Source organism: Rissa tridactyla, chromosome 5 (genome assembly GCF_028500815.1).
Source record: "Rissa tridactyla isolate bRisTri1 chromosome 5, bRisTri1.patW.cur.20221130, whole genome shotgun sequence".
NCBI classification, from domain to species: domain Eukaryota; kingdom Metazoa; phylum Chordata; class Aves; order Charadriiformes; family Laridae; genus Rissa; species Rissa tridactyla.
In genome coordinates, this window is record NC_071470.1 from 41,987,755 (window position 1) to 42,009,744 (window position 21,990).

Here is a 21,990-nt window from a genome sequence, read left to right on the forward strand (position 1 = left end):
TTTACAATAACTGCCTCTGTTACATGCATAAAGGTTATCTTAAATCTGTATATTTATATTTCTCTACTTCTGTGATGAACATATAAATGCCCCATAAAATTTTGGCCCTGTTGAAATCAATGAATGATGATCACTGTAATTCCCCTTTGTTAGAGTTAGGTTTTCAGTTTTTCATTCCTCAATATTTTACTGAAAATCAATGGATAAAATAGGGAACTCTTACCACATTGACATCTGTCTCAAGGTTTCATTAAAATATTGTTAAAATATTAGATAGATGGATTAACTGAGACCAAACATTACCCCATATAAATTAACCCTACAAATGTAATGAAAGGCCTCTTTCACACATGCTACTATAAAGCCTTTGTTAATAAGAGTTCCCTTTCTTGGATACTCAAAATGAAGTATTGTTCATTGCCATATGGCTCATATTAAATACAAGGAAACAAACAAAAACACAGTAAGCCTTTGACATTTTAATGACTGTGGATCAGCTACTCCTACCAGAAGCTGCTCTATTGGCTAATTACACTCCTTGGTAAAAACATTAACTTTGTTTCTAGCCTAATTTCAGCTCCTGCCTTTTTTCACTAATTTTGAGTTCAAATCTTGGTGCTGGAAAAGGTTATATGCATTATCAGTAGCCCTTAAAGACTTCACCTGAGATGAGGGTCCCCTTGGCATTGCATAATTAGAATGTAAAAGAAAGCTCTTGAGTAAGATTGATTACGCAAGACAGAAAGAGAAAAATGTTGAAAGTGAATGGACATCACAGTGCCTCCATTTTAGAATAGGGGGTTTTCTCCAACGGGGAAAAAGGTTCTTATAGGATCCATGCTGGTGGTCTGGCTGTCTCCGAGAGCTGGTCAATAAAATTTCTCACAAGCACAAGCTTCCCATTAATTTTCGCTTTTAAAATCCAAGTGACTTACTGAATGGTGCCAGCTCCTACTGCTACCAGGAGCATTTGTAGGTTTGTAGTTGTTCATAGGATCCATTCTCGATCTCCGTTTGTAAAGCAGAGATTTGCTATTGAATAGACACGAGACAAAAAAGATCTTTCCAGTACAGTACTGTGTTAAATGTAAATGATTTATCTTATGAAGGAGAGACATGGTGATCAGACTGAGGAAGCACCGCCGGATTAAAGAAGAAATTGACCCACGCAGAATGGGAACAGAGTAATTCATGTAAGTCATATGAAAGTAAGTCAAGTGAAGGACTGATGCATACAGTAAGAACAGAGACACCACTGAATTGCTGCCTACCATGATGTCAGAGTACTACCATATTCTAGAAGAGATGTCCAGTCAAATGAGGACAAAACCACAAAACAATGTTATTATCTAATTATGAACATTCTCCTGAGATCAGGCCAACCACAGCTGGCACCTTCGCTTGTAGACAGTCCCATATTATGTGGAAGGAAAATAATAAACCTTTGTGCATGGACAGATTGAGCTTGAGTATCATGGAGTTATGGCAGCATATCACAGATACGACAAATAGAGTAACATTAAAGCAATTCTTACACTACAGCCCTATTAAAAGAAAATATTTTAAAGCTCTAGGCGATCCCACAAAAATGTTTGGAAGGAGAACAGATTCCAAGAGAGAAAATACCTTATTTTCAATAATTCAAAGCCATGCAAGCAGAATGATTTTCCTAAATAATGGTGTTGAGAAAACAAGGCATAGATGCTATGTGAATATGATGGTGATGAAGGCAGCTGCACAGACACATGACTGGGGCTGCTAAAATCTCACAGCCCAGGTAACATACCAACAGTGAAGTTTGCCCTCATGGTTCTCCGTACCCATACATTCACTTGATAAATACACATAGAGAGAAAAGGATGTATTAGCTGCCTCCCTAGTCTCTACTGAAAGATGATTTTGACAGTTTTTTTCCCATAAAATCTTACATTATTTTGTATAAAACCAAAGGAAATGGAAAAGATTACATCTGGACTTCAGAAAGGTATTGAAAAGATAAACATACACCTCCAAAGGAACACAATTACTTTCAGGTGCTAACTTGCTCTGCATGGAATATTAGTTAGACATGACGGAGGAAATGAGCACAAGAAATGCAAGGTAGGTAAGAAACAGGCTAAATGGAACAGTGTGATTTGTACTGAAAGTGGAACTACTCGAATGATGGGCAGCTCCTAAAGGAGGTCTTCAAGGATCCATTTTAGGATGAGTCTTCCCTTAATATTTTCATTGATGATCTGGACACAAAAAATACATGTACTAATTAATGTTTGCTTATGTTAAAAACTGGGAAGCAGCACCAGTCTGGCTGAGGACCAGAATATCACACACAAAGAGCTGTATGACCTTGAGGACTGAAGTAATAGAAACTGGATTAAATTTTAATACTACAAATGACAGGGTTATGTACTTGAGGTCTGCTATGAAATACAGACAACTGGAAGCAATATAGGAAAAGGAGGGCCATCACAGGGTACCCAAGACACCCATTTGATAGAGCTGTGAAAAAAGTAACTGAAATCCTATGATACATCAGGAAAAATATTTCCAGCAAAGAAAAGGAATGCCACTGTATAAAGCACTTCTGATGATGCAGCACAAATGCAGTCTACACTTCCAATCCTATATTAAAAAAACATACACACAAACTGGGTCTGGTGCAGAGAAGTCTTCCAGGATAATCAAGGAACAGAGAGATCCTCTGTCTTCTCAGAGAAGACTTAAGAGACTGACCCATTTACCTGGGAAAAATAAAATTAAGTCAATTATGACAGCACATCTGTATTGGGTTTGCATGGCAAGGTTATGGTAGTGGGGAGGGCTACAAGGGCAGCTTTCTGGGACAAGCTGCTAGAAGCTCCCCCTATGTCTGACAGAGCCAATGCCAGCCGGCTCCAAGATAGACCCACTGCTGGCCAAGACTGAGCTAACCAGCAACAGTGGTAGCACCTCTGGGATAACATAGTTAAGAAGGGGAAAAAAATAAAACTGTGGCAGAAGAGCAGCTGGAGAGAGTAGTGAGAATATGTGGGAGAAACGATTCTGCAGACAGCAAGGTCAGTGAAGAAGGAGGGTGAGGAGGTGCTCCAGGCGTTGGAGCAGAGATTCTCCTGAAGCCTGCAGTGAAGATCATGGTGAGGTAGGCCGTCCCCCTGCAGCCCATGGAGGGTAACAGTGGAGCAGATATCCATCTGCAGCCTGTGGAACCTTATTGAATAAACACACTTACATTTAATCAATTACTGTTTTCTATAGCTAGGTCGCAAAAACAAAAATACAGGAACCATTTGTGTCAGGAGCGGAAGATACAGGCATTGCTTAGGTATCTGTACTTGTTTGGAAGAAGCAAATAGCATCTGCTATCATCGAAATCACTTTGTATTTTCTCCCCTTTGTAACACAGACTGTGACTAACTATATCAAAGGCTTCAAAATAGCTGATATAAAACAAAATAACAGAACGGCAATCCTGCAGCACTGCTTTCAGACTCTACCAGTCTCCTTCTCATCTTCATACAAATAACTGATTTACCCTAATAGTAACTGGGAGAAACAAAGATTCCATGGACGAAAAGACCAGATCTTTGAAGTTTTAAAAGTTTTGCAACATTTAAGTAATTTAGAAAACATATGCATATGTAATATAAATGTCACAAAGCATAAACACAGAAAGATAACCATGAAGAATATAACAAACATCCATGTCCACAAGTAACACATATATACCCTACCATATAGGAAAGCTGCTCTGTGAGACATACATGTGTGTATAAAATGATAATTAATTTACATCAGAATTATTTGTTATATAGCTTGTAAAAGTCTGAATAAATTGGAAGAAATTTAATAAAGGATTTTTGAAACTATTTTCTGTAAAAAAAAGCTCGTTATTTTATTGTTCCTGTCCCAATATTCACCTTTTTCAATGTTAACTGGAAAGCCTTCATAATTCTGTGATAAGCAAGGGTCTTCTACTTTTATATAATGCAAAGTGACTTTGTGAAGAAGTTAAATGTTTATAAACCCAACAAACCAACACAGAAAAATTAAAACATTTCATATTGAAAGTCAGGAAAAACAAACAAAATACCCTTGACAGTGTTTAAATTCTTTAAATGTAAGCCATTTGCTCATCTAGAAAGCTACAAAGTCAATCATCGCCGAAAAGAAAATGCCATTCCAAAGGCCCAAAAAAGTCCAATAATGCTGCAAATGAATAGTTACGAGAAGTAAAAAATAGACAAATTAACTGTAAATGTCAATCACAAAGCAAAATGTTGTTCTATTAGCACATTACCTTGTGTGGTATGTATTATAAAGAAATTGCGTTAATCTACCTCAAACTCAGCACATTATTGGAGGAGGGAAAGTAGTTATTTTAGATCAAACATATGTGTGTTCAAATTCTTCAGAATACTATTTATGATTCCTTGCGAGTCTTTGTTAGTATTGCTCATCTCAGCATTACTCTCATTTACAGTGAAATTAAATCAGAAATAATGGATAAGAAAGAGACACTAAAGCAGTATTAACAGAGAGAAAAATATCACTCTACGATAGCAGGGGAAGTCAGAAAGCGTGGCTTCCTAAGAGACCCTCGCAAAATAAGGGTTGGAAAATTGGTGTCAGAGTTTGGAAGAAAAGAAATTTTAAGAAAAATAAATGAAAAACCTTCATACAAACTAGGTCACCTAACGTTGCAGTACTGAAGGAAGACTTCTACAGCTGCTTAAGCAGATGTACACAGTGGTTTAAAGTGCTTTTCATAGCATTGTTATTATTAAAAAAGCTCTTTACTTAAAAAGTAAATAACTTTGAAATGTGAATTGAATATTTCAGATTCTCCATTCAAGAAAATTTGAAAGACAACTTCAGTTCTTCTTTGATGGAAAATAATAATTTGCCCCTTGTTCTTGCTGGACAGGATGTAGTGCATATGTAAGCCCAAGAGTATTTCATGCAGGTGAAAGAACTATTCAAGGAAACTGGTTATCAAGGCCTACAGATTCATATGAGCAGATGAATTTGAAGACATGCGAGAGAGTCATGTACTGAAACTGCTTGATTAATATCCTTCTACAGAGTGGAGAAGTGGTGTTGCAATTATAAAAAGATCAGGGTTGGCATTTCTGTTTTTACGGCAAGAACTCAGATTTCTTAACAAAGTTTCCTTTCTCCTTCCCTCCGCCATTGTTGGTCCCTGAAGACACAAAGAATAGTAACTCTTACTTCGAAATGAGTATGTTGGTGTGCAGGCAGAATCTTTCTAGCCCTGCAATTTGAACTGAATTACAAGACAGAATTCATTAAGCGAACACTCCAAAATAGGCATTTTTAAATGTCCATTGTATTAGCTTTCCTTTTTGCCACTTAGTACCATGAAAGTGGGAAAAGTTAGAGAAAAACAGCACACACTTGGTTCACTGCACAGAAAGTTAGATGACTTCAAAAATGCTATCCTGACAGTAACAGTCCAGCATGACAACAGAATTAAGACACTGTCTTTGTAAATTCAAAGGTCATTTGTAAGGCTTCATCAGCACCTTTTACCATCTTTACTGATGAAAATAATCCATCATTTTCAACATCAGGAAAGAAGGAATGACAAGGCGAATGGAATTAGTCTAATTTCCATGTATTGCCAGAGTATTTTTTATGAATAAAATTATTTCAGTTTAACCTTTATTTATGAAAATTTAAAAAAAAAGCAGTTATTTGAGGAAAATGCTTTCTTACACATAATCTATTACAGACGCAGAATACATATTTTTATTAGTCTAGATCTGATCTGGCCTTTGTGGTTCTGTCTCTACCATGGGATCTGAGAGCATCTGTTATTTCCTGGGTACAGGTGCACGTGCCTGGTTCCACATCAGCATATGCATTACTCCTTAGGTATGTATTGTTTTAAAAGAGGAAGACATTTAAGCACGTGGTCCGGAGGGAAGTCACAGGATATTCCACTCTCAGCACCAGAAACCTAAATGTGTTTAACCTGGCCTTCTGACTGAGGGAGCATTTCCTAATCGTGGGAAAGCAAGGAGAATCAGTGTCTACAATAGGTGCCATTGCAATATTTTGGATTGCTATACTGGCACTTCTCACTCAGAAATATAGTATTTCTTTCATATATATTATTGCATATATATATGAAATACATATTCGTTCTCTGGCTGGAGCAAATGCACAGTGATAGGTAATGATAAAAAAAATTTTATTGATGTGTTGCAGAACTGAATCCAGAACGCTTTCTCATGACTGCCTTAGTATTGCTATATAAAAGGAACGTGAACATTTTTGTCACAGTAAAAAGATAATAAACACAGAAGATTGAAAAGTATCACTTCCCAAAATATACCAATATGCCAAATATCTAGAACTGGTGGGTTTGTAACAGCTACTAATACTATGAGAGTCTAAAAAGAGCAATTGATCAGTATAGACAGAATTGCTGAGACCTGGGATTGAGGTTGAGAATCCCCAAGATCTATGAAATGCCAGTTATACTGTGAGCCATCGTAGCAGAAGGGAACGGTGATAGAGTAGCAACAGTATGTTGACAACAGATTGAGAAAGACACAATTTCATAGCCTGCTTTTAGATGACCAAATAAAAATGGGTAAAGGTCATTCAGATCGTGGATCCAAAGGCATTTGGACTAATCAAATAATTTATTTCATATGCTGGTAGCCACACAATCTGGTTTGCAGACAGAAAGTGATGTTGACTGTCATAAAGAACTTGACATTGTAAAGGTAATCAAGTACAAAAGGGACTGAAAGGAAAACAGGAAGATAGGAAGATCTAGATCATATGAAGTTAATACAAAAAGGTGCAATTTTACGTACTGTTATTGCAACAACACATATTTTCATCATACTTTCAAACTTGCATAAGATTTATTTCTCAACTGGTATGTACCAGGTGTGTTGCAACAGTTCATCAAAAAGAGGACTTGACTGCTAGCATATAAGACAGCCAAGCAAAATGATTTTTACTGGGACTGGAGTCAACATTTATTTCTATAATTTGGAAGCAATAAGAATTAGCACAGAATAGTACAAGCTGTATAAAAGCATCTATTTAATTCCACTATTCTACTTTTGGGGAAGTATTTAGGTTAATAATTTATGAATATTCATCAATGCCATAGACCTTGACTAAATCTCAGAATATTCATGCCACAGATATCAAAATGTCAAAGCCTATAGCTACATTGCTGGCAAATTCCATTGTCAATATCTAATTCAGCGTCCACCCTTAAGTTACTGCTGCACAAAAAATAAAATTTTAGCAAGGCTTTTTCTGGATATTGATAATTTAATCTGTACATCATAATTCAGAGCTGGTCTAACAGTATGAATGTAGTTTAGTAAAAGCTAGCCTCTGTGAGATGAATATCATATTTCAAATATGACAGTATATCATATTTCAAAACTGAACAAAGTCACAACTTTCCAGAGTTACCTTCCCTATAAGGAGCTTAACGAATATGAAGTAAACTGTTTCATTCCTTGAGACATGAACTCCTACAGAATACTCCTGCAGAGCTTTGTCATTCCTGCATCTAACTCCATGAGCCAACACCACACCTCTTTCTAGAGTAATGTTCACCAGAAACTAAGACAGGCAGTTAAAAAGTGTTGGCTCACCTCTAATAAAATTTGGATTTATCCAAATGCTATTTAGTTATGATATGCCAGCAGTGACCCATGTGAATTTTTAGAAATCTGATCAAGTTTTGCCAGACACAAGTAAGCAAAAAGGATTCCCTCTACACAAATACTGATAGAAAACACAGGTACCTAAGCCTTTTGGACAAATGAGCAATCACCTATGAGAACTTTTTTTTGCATTCCCTGCCCATCATAATTTTTTGTTGAAAACACTGTAAAGATAACGTAAGTAATACAAAATCCTACTCTCTAAAAGACAGCTATTGACTTCTTGCAATAAACTGACAGACTACAGTCTAGGGCTTAGCAGCGTGAAAAACAATTTAAGCAGTTCTTTCTCATCACTGAAAATGTCATTGTGGTATATCCAGAAGTGTCACAACTGAAACGGTTAAGATGTACACTCATATTACATGTTTTCTTCATTCTGTCCCAACACTTAGAAAAAAATAATTCTTGCTCAGTTTGCAAATAGATATGAAATTGTCTCGGGTCACCTTAGTACACAGTGCTTTTTTGGAAAACAAAGAGTAAGGATATCCCTCATATGTTTTTTAACAATTTTTGAAGGTGAAAAATACAAAAGTGAATACAAATAGAAGAACAACATTCCAAAAGGACAGAGGCTCCATTACATATGTAAAGCAGTTCAGAATTTGTAGTAGAAACAGCAGTATGGGATTCCATGGTAATGTTTCAATCTTATTATTGTGAATTGCTACCCTGCTCACATTGGTGAATTATGCTGCAGCTAAAATCATTCACTATCTGTATCTGTCTTGGGAGACATTTACCTCATGGCTGGGCTGTTACCATAATTTATATAGCATACGTACCTGCTTTTAGGTCATACAGATAACAAAGCAATCTTTAAACAGGTTTTCAACCTGATACAGTCATCCATTCTAACACCCAACCCCTTTATATTCAGGACTAAATACTGTATTGAACTGCACTTTTTAAGCCTGGGATGAAAACAGTAAGATATCACCTCACAAACTGTTTTGTCCTCCAAGGGGCATGTATTTGAATAAGGGTAGTACAAAACAGACTCCAAATTGATCCTGAGTTAAGGGCCAAATAGCAGGAATCCAACCCACCTGTAGGTGGAGTCAAGTCTTAAATTTCCATTTGATTCTGTAAATACATGGGGGTCTTACAGATACTTTAGACACCCAGTTAGACTACCTGTGCTCTTCAGAGAAACAAACATATCCGTACAAAGACCTCCATTCTCAAAAGGCAGACAACAAGATGAGTTTGTGGTTGTAGAGTTACCTTACACTCAACCTTCACACTGTGGTTTCATGGATTGGTTTCCTTCTGCAGAAAAATTATTTAGGGAAGTAAACACAGAACCTCTCCTCACTCTTCCCCAGCACCTGTGCAAAACTGATCCTCCACTCCAGTATTTTCTGTTTGCACACCATTTTTCCACTAAGTTATTATCTGCTTAAAGGAATAATATTTAGGGAGTCTCACAGAGTACCAACCACTTGACTGGATCCACTGATGTGCCTCATGCATGCAGATATTTGACCAAAATAGAATAAACATTAGCTTTGCAGACTGAAAAGGGGAGTCCATCCTTTTGAAAGCCTATATATACCTATATTTTTAGTATTTTTGCTTCCAGAAAGAAAGACAGATTTACCAGGGGGCACATAACGGAGCTACAGTTCCTGCTCAACCCCATTTGCTCTGCACAGATTGATGTGCTCTCCATGTGATATGACAGAGGATGCGTTGTGCTGTTCAATAGCACCCTTATTCACATCCTGACTGCATCCAGCCCTGATGTATAGCAGTACTGTGTGAACAGATTGCTTTCATGACAGTTTTGAAACTCAGAAGGAGCCAGTTTGAATTGCAATTTTATTTTTAACCATCCTACAAGCGATGTCTACAATCTAAGACACAACTGTCTCCAACATGGTGCTAGTGTAAATAAGTGGACGGTTCTGAATGGTTACTTATATACCTTTAAGTGGCAAGCCATGACGCTGGAGAGATTCTGAGTCCTAGTACTGAGTTAGCAAACCATATTGCCATTTCTTTTTAGTTCCCATCTTCTTACTGATGCAGTAACTACACAAAAAAGTGAGGAATTTAGGAAACTGCTCACAAAACTACATCAAGGAGACACGTGCAGCTTGAATTCTGGATTCCTGGATAACCGGAATACTATGACTCAGAGGACTCAAGGAGCTTTCCAATCATCTATTTCACAAAAGTACTCAAAGTACCTTTTGAACATTTCCAACTACAATTGTGTGATTATTTTAGCCCTTTGTACTTACACTGTGAACTACTTAAATTAAACAAGACTAATTATGCATATTCTTTTTGTACAGGATGATATTTATCTCAAGTGGTGTAATTGGCACTTTGGTTATGTGTACACTGTTTACTGCAGTGTAACGCAGAGACACCCAAGCTAACAGCAAAGAACACGATCGTGATAATTACAGCAAGACTGTAGATAATGCGAAAGGGAGGAGAACTTGGAGCAAAACTATCTTCCAGAATAAAACCTTCTTTAGCTTCCACACTTGGGCTCCTCTAAACAGCTTTAGAATATTTTTACCAGTGAATAAATCAAAGTGCCATGCAGTAATTGTCTGTGATAGACAAGAAAAAATGCTTATATCTCACTATTGTATCCTACTTTACTAGACAGCAACTCAAGTCTTCCAGAATAAATGGCCACCTGATTACCCAGTCTCCGGGGCCTTATTGCTTTGCTGGGATAGTAATTATCCCATCAAGGTTTCCATGACAACTTTCTTTGCTCATGATGGACCCCACGTAAAGCCGTTCATTTAAAGTGATAGGACACATTTCGGTTCAAAGCTAGAAGCAACGAACTTTCACTTTCCATCTTATTCTAGCTACTCTGACAGGGTACTCACAAGGAATTCCCAGCTTCTTTAGCCATATGTTGCATTCTCCACTGGATTAAGGTTTCCACAAAGTGTAATCCACTTTTCACTTGTGGAACAGGTCAGTGAAATACAAAGCTACTGTCTGGACTGAATAGGAGAGAGGAAATAAATGACATGGAAATCAGATGACATGCGCTGACAACATGCATGTAAGAAGTGCCAGATATTGTGTCATCTACCTACTTTTTCCAAAAAGCACGTGGACTCATTTAACAGTGGTGCTGCATCCCATTAGAGGCAATATCATACAGGCAAGAAAAAAAAACGTCCTGGGGAAGGATTTCTGAGAAATGCAAGGAGTTAGCAATTAGCTACAAATTGCTTAATTAATGAAGAGATGATGACACTAATTAATCTTGTGATAATAGACTGATTTAAGAATCGCTGATAGTCAGAAATGCTGCTACATTACAAAGTATTTTGTTTCCTTTAGAAAAGATGAAACTATAGGAGGTTAATGCTCTTTCCGATTTATAGAAATTTAACTGCTTGCCTCCTACTACAGTTAGCAGCCATGTGGTTAAATCACCGTGCATTGTTTTAAAGAAAAAAAATAGTGATTTCTTTAATTATTTCAATTCTTAATTTCTCTCACAACAAAACTCTCCATTTTGTTGACATTTGATACAAAAAGTATACAAATTGTATGATTATCAATATCATACTATATGTATAATTGCTAATATGATGAGTGTGCAGTGCACTGTAGGTTGAAGACAACAACTGTCCGTTGTGCTTTCTAGCTGTTTTCAAGTATATGTACACACCATAATAACTGTGTAAAAATCCTGCCTACTTCAAATTATGTTTCTGCTGGCTTAGTTAACTCATTCTGGATTTTTAACATTCTCCCCCTTCTCCCCTCACCCCCTAATGAAGTAAATTCCAAAACTATTTTACATAGAAAGTCAACTTAAACGTGAAGATAAACATTTTGGAGGAAAAATATATTAATGATATCACAAAGCAAAGCTAATATGTTACTGGTGAATACAAGAGAAGACACAGCAAAGTTAGACAATAGCTTATTACAAAGTACAGACCAAATTTTATATCATTTTCTTATGCCTCTAGGAGACGGTCAGCTCTCACATAACTGACTGAACATGGGGTGTGCTTTGCACAGGAGTCTCTGCCTGCTCTATGGGGCTCAAAGTAAGACCGAGAAGAAACTTCATGTGAATGGCAAGCTTTCCACGGAGCACCCATTCCGCAGATTTTGAATTTTCTTGCTGTTCAAGAATCACTATGCAGATGGCAGTGCTGGGACGCATCAGCTACCACAAAGCTCTTAGCTGTCAGGACACCCTTAGGTCAAGGGTGAGCACTAGAGAATGGGAATCTTCTCAAAGCTTTAATGAGGATGATGAGTTTCAAGCAGGTGCTTTGCTCTGCCTCCAACCTGAACTGCAAGTCTAAATCTCTATGTTCTCCTTGGATTTTACTTAGGAAATAATACACTGCAGTCTTCTCAGACCCAATGCTCTCCTTTGGATTCTTGGTTATCAGCCAAATTGACATTTTCATCAGAATTTGGCCCATGACAGTAAATATTGTTGTCATAGTAAAAAGTCTGTATAGTATTAAGAGGACACATCTGCAATTTTTTCTTAGGAAAACGTCCTCATTGGACTAGTCCTTCTCTTTGAAAGAAAAAAATACTCTTGACCTTTTCTTTAACAAGACATAGTGAGCAAATGCTTTTCTACAGGGTTCCTGAGATGTTATTCCACAATTATATATAGCCATAGCGCTTGATAGCCTATTTCATTCAACGGCTTAATACTAGCTGGTCAGCTGAAAGTCACAGGAGGCTCTACACAACAGAACAACAGGTCTTGCTAGAACCCCCTAAAAGTACAGGTGCCTACATTCTTTCTTAGACAATTAAAATAATTACTAATTATTTTAGTTATTGTTAGTTATATAACTAGTTATATATATAGTTATATATATATATAGTTATATATATAGTTATATATAGTTATATAACTATACTAATTAGTTATTAGACATGACACTCAGAGATAGTAAAGTATATAATACAACATTTTAAAATATGCTAGAATTAACTATCACTACTCAGTGCATCTTTCTGGGATGTTTTATGACATTGCATTGGCCCTGGAATATCCACATGGCTGAGTATTTCTGGACGTGGCAGTAATACCTCTGGAATAATTTCTTGTTTATTTAAGTCCCTCTACTTGACTTCTTCAATTGCTCAAAGCCTTTCATAACTTTCTATCCTATGTGCGCAACATATTTATGCATACTTTTGCAGTTCACATTTTGCCATAAGCTTTTGAAGTCACTGGTTTGAACCTATTTAAGGGATGAATTACACTATACAGTTTGCCATTCCAGAGGACACACCTTCCATGTCTGATCACAGCAGTATTTTGATGATGGTCAGGGAAGTAAGTTCATGGAAGTCTTTCAGTAAAATACTACAGGAAGCCAGCAGAAAAACAATCTTAGCATTTTGAATTCTGTTACGAGGCAGCATGCTTCAGAACTAAGTTATTCTGTTCAGATATCACAGGGATCAAAAAGTAATGGAAAATAACCATGTTTCAATCTTTAAAAAACTGTAAAAACTGTCCTTGTAAAATGCTGACCTCTGTGAGAGTTACATTTGATAATGAAATAAAGACAAGAGATGGAGTCAATGACTTTGCAAGGATTTTTTAATTCATTTTGCTATATACTGCAGTTTGGTTTTATTTTAAAATTAATGTGCATTATATTGCTGGAACTACGAACTGTGCTGCAAAACTCTTAATGTGATCAGTTTGCTCATAGCGGTCCAATCCTGAAAGGTGTATTGAACCTACCATTCAGAGTTCCCAGAAACTTGCAGAGGGTATCAGAGATAGAAACTTTTCTAGCACAAAGGAATTTGATTTTAGGATGTTTGATGCTTTATCTTAAATTCCATGCTGTAGGCTGCAGCAGCACTATGAGGGCTTTATGAATGACCAATGATAGAAACTGAGCACCCAATAGATACCAATTTGAAAAAATCAGTAATGCTTAAATGGTATATTTAGGTGCTTAAACGGGTAGACAGACAGTCTAAAGATACTGAGACTTTAAACAGTTTGCATTAAAAAGAAGTATCTTTTAGAATGTATTTCTAACATCCAAGATTTATTTCTTTACTATGAACGCACCACGGTCCAATTATAGTGAAAGCACAACTAGCAGTATTTCAACAAGAGCTTTGACGAGCCCTACTTGCAACATCCACCCCATTTGCTGCTTTTCAGTACTTTCATTTTCCTTAATTAGTCCCCTCAAGTTACACAGAATTATTCAATATGAGAAGAATTGCTATTTTTTTAAGCCAGCCACTCTAACAAAAACAGACTTGCAACCGCCATATTAACGAGTACATTTTCTACACTGAAGTCCTTGCCTAGTTTCCTCTTTTTCTGTTTCAGAGGAAATTTACACCTGTTATCTCTTCTGATAGCAACATAAAGCAGAGGGGGTATGTAAAAAAACCGTAACATGTAAGGGAAAAATATGGAAATTATGCAGGAAGAAAAAAAAGCAGCTATGGTGAATTATACTGTGGTTTTGGGGGCACTAAAAATTCCTTAAGCTACATCCTAAACAATACAAAATTTTAAAGCTCCATTTTCCAGTTACATCTGTTGAAAACTGGAACAAGAAATGCAAGGGTTAAACAGCCAGGGAGCAGGTACAGCTGAGACCCTGCAACCCATCAGCCAATGCCGATACCTTAGTAAGAGCACAAGCCATAGTAGCTTTGCTCTTGCCTGTTTATAAGAAGTTGTGTAGCTTTTCTTATAAAGCCACAGATTTTGGCAGTACTTGGGATTTTTTTTTGCCCTGCAATGGTAAGGATTTTCATTTAGATTTGTTTGTTGTTTTAATCTGCTGGGATATGTAATTTAATAAAATATTTTATTCCCTTTTGCTCTGAGAGCAATAGAAGATTGGAGAGCTTGTCTAACGATAGCTGGTGTATTTCTCCTTCTGCTGTGAAAGTAACAACTGCTGATTGGTAAAGAGAGGGACTAGCAAGCTTGTGTTGGGATGAAGTGCTGGTCTAACTTCTCTAAGAAGCATGGAAAAAAACCCAAAACAAACCAAAACCCAAAACTTAAACTGTGAGGGAGCTGAGTGGTAAGAACTGGGTTACCTGGCTAAACTGTACCAATTTGGTTGTAAATAGAGCATAAAAATGTCTTGTGCACTGAAGTTGTTTTGTGCATAATGCTCTTAGGCTTAGAAAATATTTTAAAAATAGATAAGTCTAATTATCCAATAGTTTTTGTGGTGTAAATACATAATAAGTAAAGAGAGATACTGCCCTGTAATTCTTCACCAATGCAACCTGGAGGTTCTTGTTTTGTTGTTCATTGCAAGGTGGAGTTGATGATAAACTTAAGACAGTTTTGGCCTCTGAACTAGAAAATTAATCTCTCTGGATGCGGAGACTTGTATCTATGCAATACCTGGATGAGGCTCTTTACGATCTTGGCTTTTTGTGTGATAGTATTTGGGATTGGTTGTTGGTGGGTTTTTTTGGTTGTGGACTTTTTTTTATGCTTTTTCTTGTTTTGGGATGCTGTGGGGTTTTCTTTGTGGGGGTGTATGTCTACTTTCATTAAAGCCATGATGGCTAGCTCGTACTGGTAACTCAGGAGTCCCTAGCAAGGGTCCTGTATCAGCTTTCAAGACAGAGGAAAAGTCTATGTATTCTTCGCCAATATGTTATGAGAAAAATGCTTAAATCATGTATCATGCTGGTAATTAAGTTGGTGTCTTACAAAGCTGGCGTACTACTATGGGTAGGTGATGAAATGCAGTTTCAGTATATTTGTGAATATCCCTATGAGCTGTGGGCATTTGTGGCTTGTGAAAAGTAGTACAACAATGACAAAGCTTAACTTCACAAAATCTCAAGAGAAAACAGTGATGACGTTAAAGACAAAATCCTATTGTGAAAGAAGCATTCACTGTCTTTTGGGGCTATCAACCTACTTTTATATTTCAGTGTTGATACTACAGCTGTGGAGGGCCCTAGAGAACTGAAGTTACATAAGAAATGTGTTGGTCCCTTGAGGAAGCATGCCAGTCTCTTCTTGTGGTGTGAAGGCCTGGCCTTTTAGACATACTGTATTTGGAGCTCCCTCGAGTCTGTAGTAGTTGAGTTACTGCACTAGGCTGGTTTCCTAAGAAAAACTTGCAGATTTGGCCCTGATGTGAAAGGTGTGGCAAGAGCAAGACTCTGGCAGGCCTGCATCAAAGGGGGATGACAGGCTCCACCTTCTCCCACCACCAGGGTTGTTTCCTGATACTGGGCGTAAGCCTGTCTTAGACAGCGTCATTGTCTTTGAATATGCTATAACCATGGGGGAGGGCTTTAAACTTATTTCCCAGCTGTGGCACTTGTTTATGGTAGTTTATAGTATTGAGACAGATGAATGGGAAATGCGATCACATAAAACAGAGTTGGATATATTGTCAGTGCTACTTATGTTGTGCAATGGTACAGTGTAGCAAACACAGGTGAGCATCATACTTGACTGGTTCCAGAACTGGGAACAGTAGAGCTGTGTCAGCATAGTGCTGCACCTGAATTAATTATCCATGCTTATAGATAGAATGCTAACTTATTTGGGAACAGACTGTGCTAATGTTACACAGCTCTAGGCACTGAAGCTGTTAGCTGGGAATGGCACAGTGAGAATATGCCAGGTTCTGTGTTGCTAGCTAGGAGAGGTCTACAGCAGAATTCTACTGTACTGTTGCACTAGAAGCCATATGGAGTGGAAACATCTCAGCGGATCTGAGGGAAGAGCCTTAAATATGAACACAAGTCCAAAGTCAATATTATATGTTAGCGCTGCCTCTAAGATTTATGCTAAACCCAGCTTTTATTCCTTTTAATGTTCTGTGGTTGCCAGGGTGCCCAGAAAAACACAAGAAGAAATGATTCTTACGGAAGCTGCTAAATATAATTGTTAACCCTAAACTGTACACTAAACCCTCAGATTTAGGGACTCTAACAGCAGTAATGACTACAAAAGTTATTATTTGAGTGGTTTCTCTGAAAACGTAGACTACTGCCTCTCAGGATGTTAAAATAAAAAAATGGATTTACCCTGTTCCTAAAGGAGCCCTTCTAGTCAGTTGGTTATAGCCAGCAATTCTCTGTCTCTAAAGACCAGATAATAGGAATATGATCAATTCGCCCAACTTTAGACCCTGAAAAAAAGAAGGAATTATACTGAGTTGCTTGCCTCCTGACTCACTGTAGATTCAGCTGAAATGACTCAGAGCCACTATTTTCCACCCCCTCACCCTATTATCTGTTGGGGGAAGAAACCAAGGCATACGTACTAGATGAAATGTTAATGTCATCAGTCAACACTTAGTGAATACGTATTTTCATTATTTGTATTGATTATCACTCTAACATCTGGTGACAGCAGAATGTGAATTGCTCTGTATGTTAGGAAACTGTCCCACGAAAACAGGGTTCTGAAACTGAGGATTGGGAGGTAGCGTGTATAGATTTAAGTAAATAAGAAAGACATGACAGTCTTAGAAGTTACTAACAGTAAAGCAATTTGCTTGTAAGCATCATGTTTATCAAGTGATTCTTCTTTCATATTAAAAATGTGAAGGCTCATGAGGGGGTTTCTACTAAGCAGACACTGATTAAAATAACTTGCTGTTGGACTACTTTTATTTTTATGTATCAGACCAAAGATATTTTTTTTTTTTTCATTTATTACCTCCAGTGGCACCTATTTGACTTAACACATTTTTATCTTTATTTTGTACATATGCAGGGGAGGGGTTAAGGTGAAAAGTTACAGATTAAGAGAAACGCAATACCCACAAATGACAAAAGAACGTGTCTGGAAAAATGAATCTTGTACCTAGACTGCCTGGCTCAGAAAACTATCCTACTAGAAATATAATTGGATTAGAATTTACGATTCAATAGTTCTACTTTTGTTTGGGGAAACACTTTTTTGGATAGGTTTTCACATTAGGAGCCCCTTACAGGAGGAGATTCTTATAGGAAGACTCTTAACTTCCTGCAATAATACTTTCAGCTGAACTGTGCCTCACTGCTGCTTTGAACATAAATAGTTATGCCTCCAAGTAAACTAAGCAATTTATTATGTCTATGGCTATCTGTGAAACTTAACTGGTAGGTATGCCAAATGGTCCTATGTAACTTGCAGTTATGTACAATCACAGGACTAACAAGTAAATTAAACGCAGAATAGTGTAGATGTAGGGGTCAGCGTTCTAAGCGCTAATTTATGCAATTGGGATGGTTTCCCTACATTCAAAATAGAGCAGAAAGACAGACTTTGGCTTGCAGTAAATTACTACTGCCACCTTAAAAAATCATAGTTTACTGTTAGCTGCCAGATCTAAATAAACAGTGGTTCAACATGCTGGATTACAGCAGTACCATGCTGTGAGTTTACATTTCTGTCAAAAGCAGTTATTGCAAGGCTCACTGAATTGATGCCAAAATAATATTAATCACTGTACTAAAATGTCTATCTAACTTCAAGTCCTTCACAGCAAGACTACTGTGAATCTTCACCCATATTCTGTTTCAAACATTCACAATACAAAACAACCTGAAGCCTCCAGGATTTCTCAAGAAATGTATGTCCTGCAGTATCCTGATGAGTTTTCTTCCAGTGATATGACTTTTCCGTCTCCCCCACCCCACCCCCAACTGCATTTTCTTCTTTCATTCATCCTGATGTATATAGCCTGCCTCACAGAATTGCAAAGGGAGCTGGCAGGGATCCAGGACAACCTGTCAGCACAGGCAGCAGTGAGGTGGTGACTCAGCAGAGGCACTCTGTGTCTTTGCAGTCTGCTACAGCATTGCTCACTCGCAACCTTCCTGGAGGCAAATCTTGCCTTTGACATTGAATGTATCCACAGCTCCTGCTCATCCTTATTTTGATGGAAGGGAGGACGTGTCCTCTTCTGAACCTGAAAACATGGAGCTGCCTTACAGAAGCTAATAACCCAGGGAACAGAGGCTCTGTGTGATCTGAGGATTAGTTGAGGCTTAACCTGAAAAGGCTGGCAATCTAGTAAAGTAACTCATCAAGAACCAGACCTTCACTTAAACTGCAGTGTTAAAACTATTTTAAAATCGTATAATTCACCTGCATTTGTGCCACACTGCATTCTGTACAACCCTAACATTACAGCTGACATGCACAAAAATCTAACATACTTGCTACATACACTGGGATTATTTAGAATAAAATTAAATTATCTGTTCAGAAACAAGATGTCTACTTTTAAAGGAGTTATATTGAATGGTACAAAAGGACATCAACGTGGCCAATCACGTATTAAAATACCTTTTTTTTGGTCTTCTTTCTTAAAACTGCTTTTTTTAATGACAAGAATTTAAATGGCTCCCTCTTGTGGCAAGAAAAATGTAGTGCCATGTTCTCTGGCGAAAATTGGTCCTTGACCAGAAATTTGAATTTATATGTATTTATATTGAATAGTCTAGTCATCGGTATGTTGTGGTGACTGATGAGGAGACTGCACAGACCTAAGCACAGACTGCTTAGGTACTCTTGAAGCTACCTAAAAAGTACCTAAGCATGATTTACACTGTTACTTTTCAGTTGTATATGCCGAAGGGTAAAGGAAAAATAGATCAGGAACCGTATGTATTGCCCTTGCTTAATTTGCTAATGCAGACTAGACTATATCGTGTCTCACACGGAACTCTGTCCTTAAACATGTATCTCTGGAACATCTCAGCACAGAATATCTGGATAAGATAGCTTAATTTATTTCTGATGTTTTTCACAGGTGAGCAAATCTGAACTTTGTAAGGGGTGGGAGGAAAGCAATCAACTCTGGAGGGAACCTATGAGCATAAATGAGTCAGTGAATGGCAGTGAGGCAGTATAAACTGGATTTCACCAACTCTGCAAGTTGTCGTCTTTCTAGTATCTACTGGTTGATAAAGCTTTCACTCAGGCTTTAAACTCATGAAGGCTTTTTCACAATAATTAATAGCTATAAAACTCTGAAATGAAAACCCGAGATTTTTGTCATAGCATGGGGCATACTTTGGTAACTTTGAATATTAAGCAATAATCTTGGAAACGGACATAGGAGAGGAAAAATTCGCATAAAGGACTTGGTGACCTCAAGGGGAAAATTAAATGTATACACAGAAGTATCTACCATAGCTTTTGAGAAAGCAGGCCTGAAAAGTTTTGTTTCAAGACAACAGACTCCAGTTCTGTGGTTTCTCACAAAATCTGTTACTGCACAGTTATAAACTGGCAGCTAGGCTCACTGCAGAGCAGGACTAATCACACAGATGGCTTTAGACCTTGATAAAGCTACTGTGCAAATTAATCTCTTGAGATAATCTCTGATGATGCTGATTCAGAAGTCTGATGGTATAGAAACAGGAGGCTATCTTTACTAGTTTGAAGGAGGGGCTTTAAAATACTATATTGTAAACTCTGCTTTAGTTACTCATCCTTCTTTGTAAAACTTCTTCCATGTTACAGCCTTACAGGCTGTTAACAAAATGAATGACAATATGACTGCCAATATCAAATTATGTATGTTTTTCAAATCTAGGACTTGATAAGTGAGAACAAATTATTTGGAGGTAGATAAACACAGATGGAGTTACTGCTTGTTCACAGAAAGGCAAAAATTACTATAAGGTACTAAATAATCATTCAGTGTCTTACAGTTTCCCTTTTAAGGGCTTGCATGGTGGCACTCCACAATCTATTCCCATGCTTCAGAGAAGAACTGATGAAGATTCACTTAACTGAAAGGGCTTATCAAACCCAAAATGTGTACTTAAGCTCAAAACTGCTGTTCTGAAAACATCTTATCAGCTGCCACCTGAGACTAGATAAATCTAACCTCAAAAATACCCCTTTGATCTATCCAGCCATGCAAAGTCAGTTTCCTGAACATAACCACCATCGTGATCTTAATGGAACCAAGATAGCTGCCTTATATTTCAAGCCTGATGGGATGGCTTGAGGCAACTGGGCATTTCATTACCTCTTTCTCATGAGGTACTCATTCCAAAATTGTTTGGAAATCTTCTATAAAAGGATTGAGTTGCACTGTATATACATATACACATACATATATATATAAAAATATTTTTTAAAGCCTATTTTATCTTGGATATGGTGAAACACTGCTACTCTTAACCAATAATCTGGTGGCTGGGGTACTTGCCTGGAAAGTGAGAGAGACACGAGTTCCTCAAATGAAGATTTGGTATCTTCCTTCCTGAATTCTCTGTCTTTCTCTCTTGGAGTATCACCAAACTGCAGGCTATTCCAGAAAATAGGTGCTCTTGGAGACTTTAATGGCTTGTGTGGAGAAAAGAGTAAAAAAAAAAAAAGTCAACTTTTCAACAGAGCTCACAAGAGCTGTATCTTCAGTGAAGTGGTAAAGGCCTTCCAAGTTAGGCTTTTGAGACCTAGCACTAATATTAACAATAAGCCAACGCAGGAGTACATTTCTAGTTAACTCGCATTTTTTCCAGCATAGCTTTGCCTGGTGAGATATTGGCCTACCTAAAATGGGGCCACCACAAGTTTATTTCACGCCTCCATTACTTCTCTCTCAATGCTATAATGCAAAATATTTTAAGAGGCAAATGTCAATCTCTTAAGTTTTCAAAGTTTTCCACTTGTAAAAAGTTTCTATTTTCTTCTTGACCCAAGATAAAAGGTAGAAGCTTTCCTGATGACTTCATTAAGTTGTTTTGTAGCAGAAATCAGGAATATACACTCGAGACTCTAGACTAAGTCATGAAGCACGCATGGGCTATCCTTCTTATGTCACTTTTGCATTCACCTTAGTAAAATTGTAATTGTGGAACTGAAAATGGTTATGTGAAGGGTTTCTTTCAGTAAAAACTGAGAGGAGAACAGGAGGGCATGATAAGCATCTGCAAAGCTGTAGGAGTGGAGGTGAGGTTAGTTCCTTAACCTCACCTTGCAATAGGGAAAAAGCTTATCCTGAAATAGTAATGGGTGACAGAACTTATATTTGTTAGCTTTAGTACTGAAATGGGAAATATTGGTGCCTTTGGTGTCACTGAACCAATTTGCTGCATGAGGTTGGAATTTGGATAAGCTAAGCTACGGTATAAAATAGATACTCGTGACGGTGATGAGGGAGGTATGCCTTTATTCTAAAGTCACCTAGAACACTTTCCACCAAGCTACTGAGGAAAATGTTGTTCCTTCAGGTGCCATTTTGTCTAGCCTCCACTACAGTTAAGGTTTGGTATATTACAAATTATGGAGTGAGACTAATAT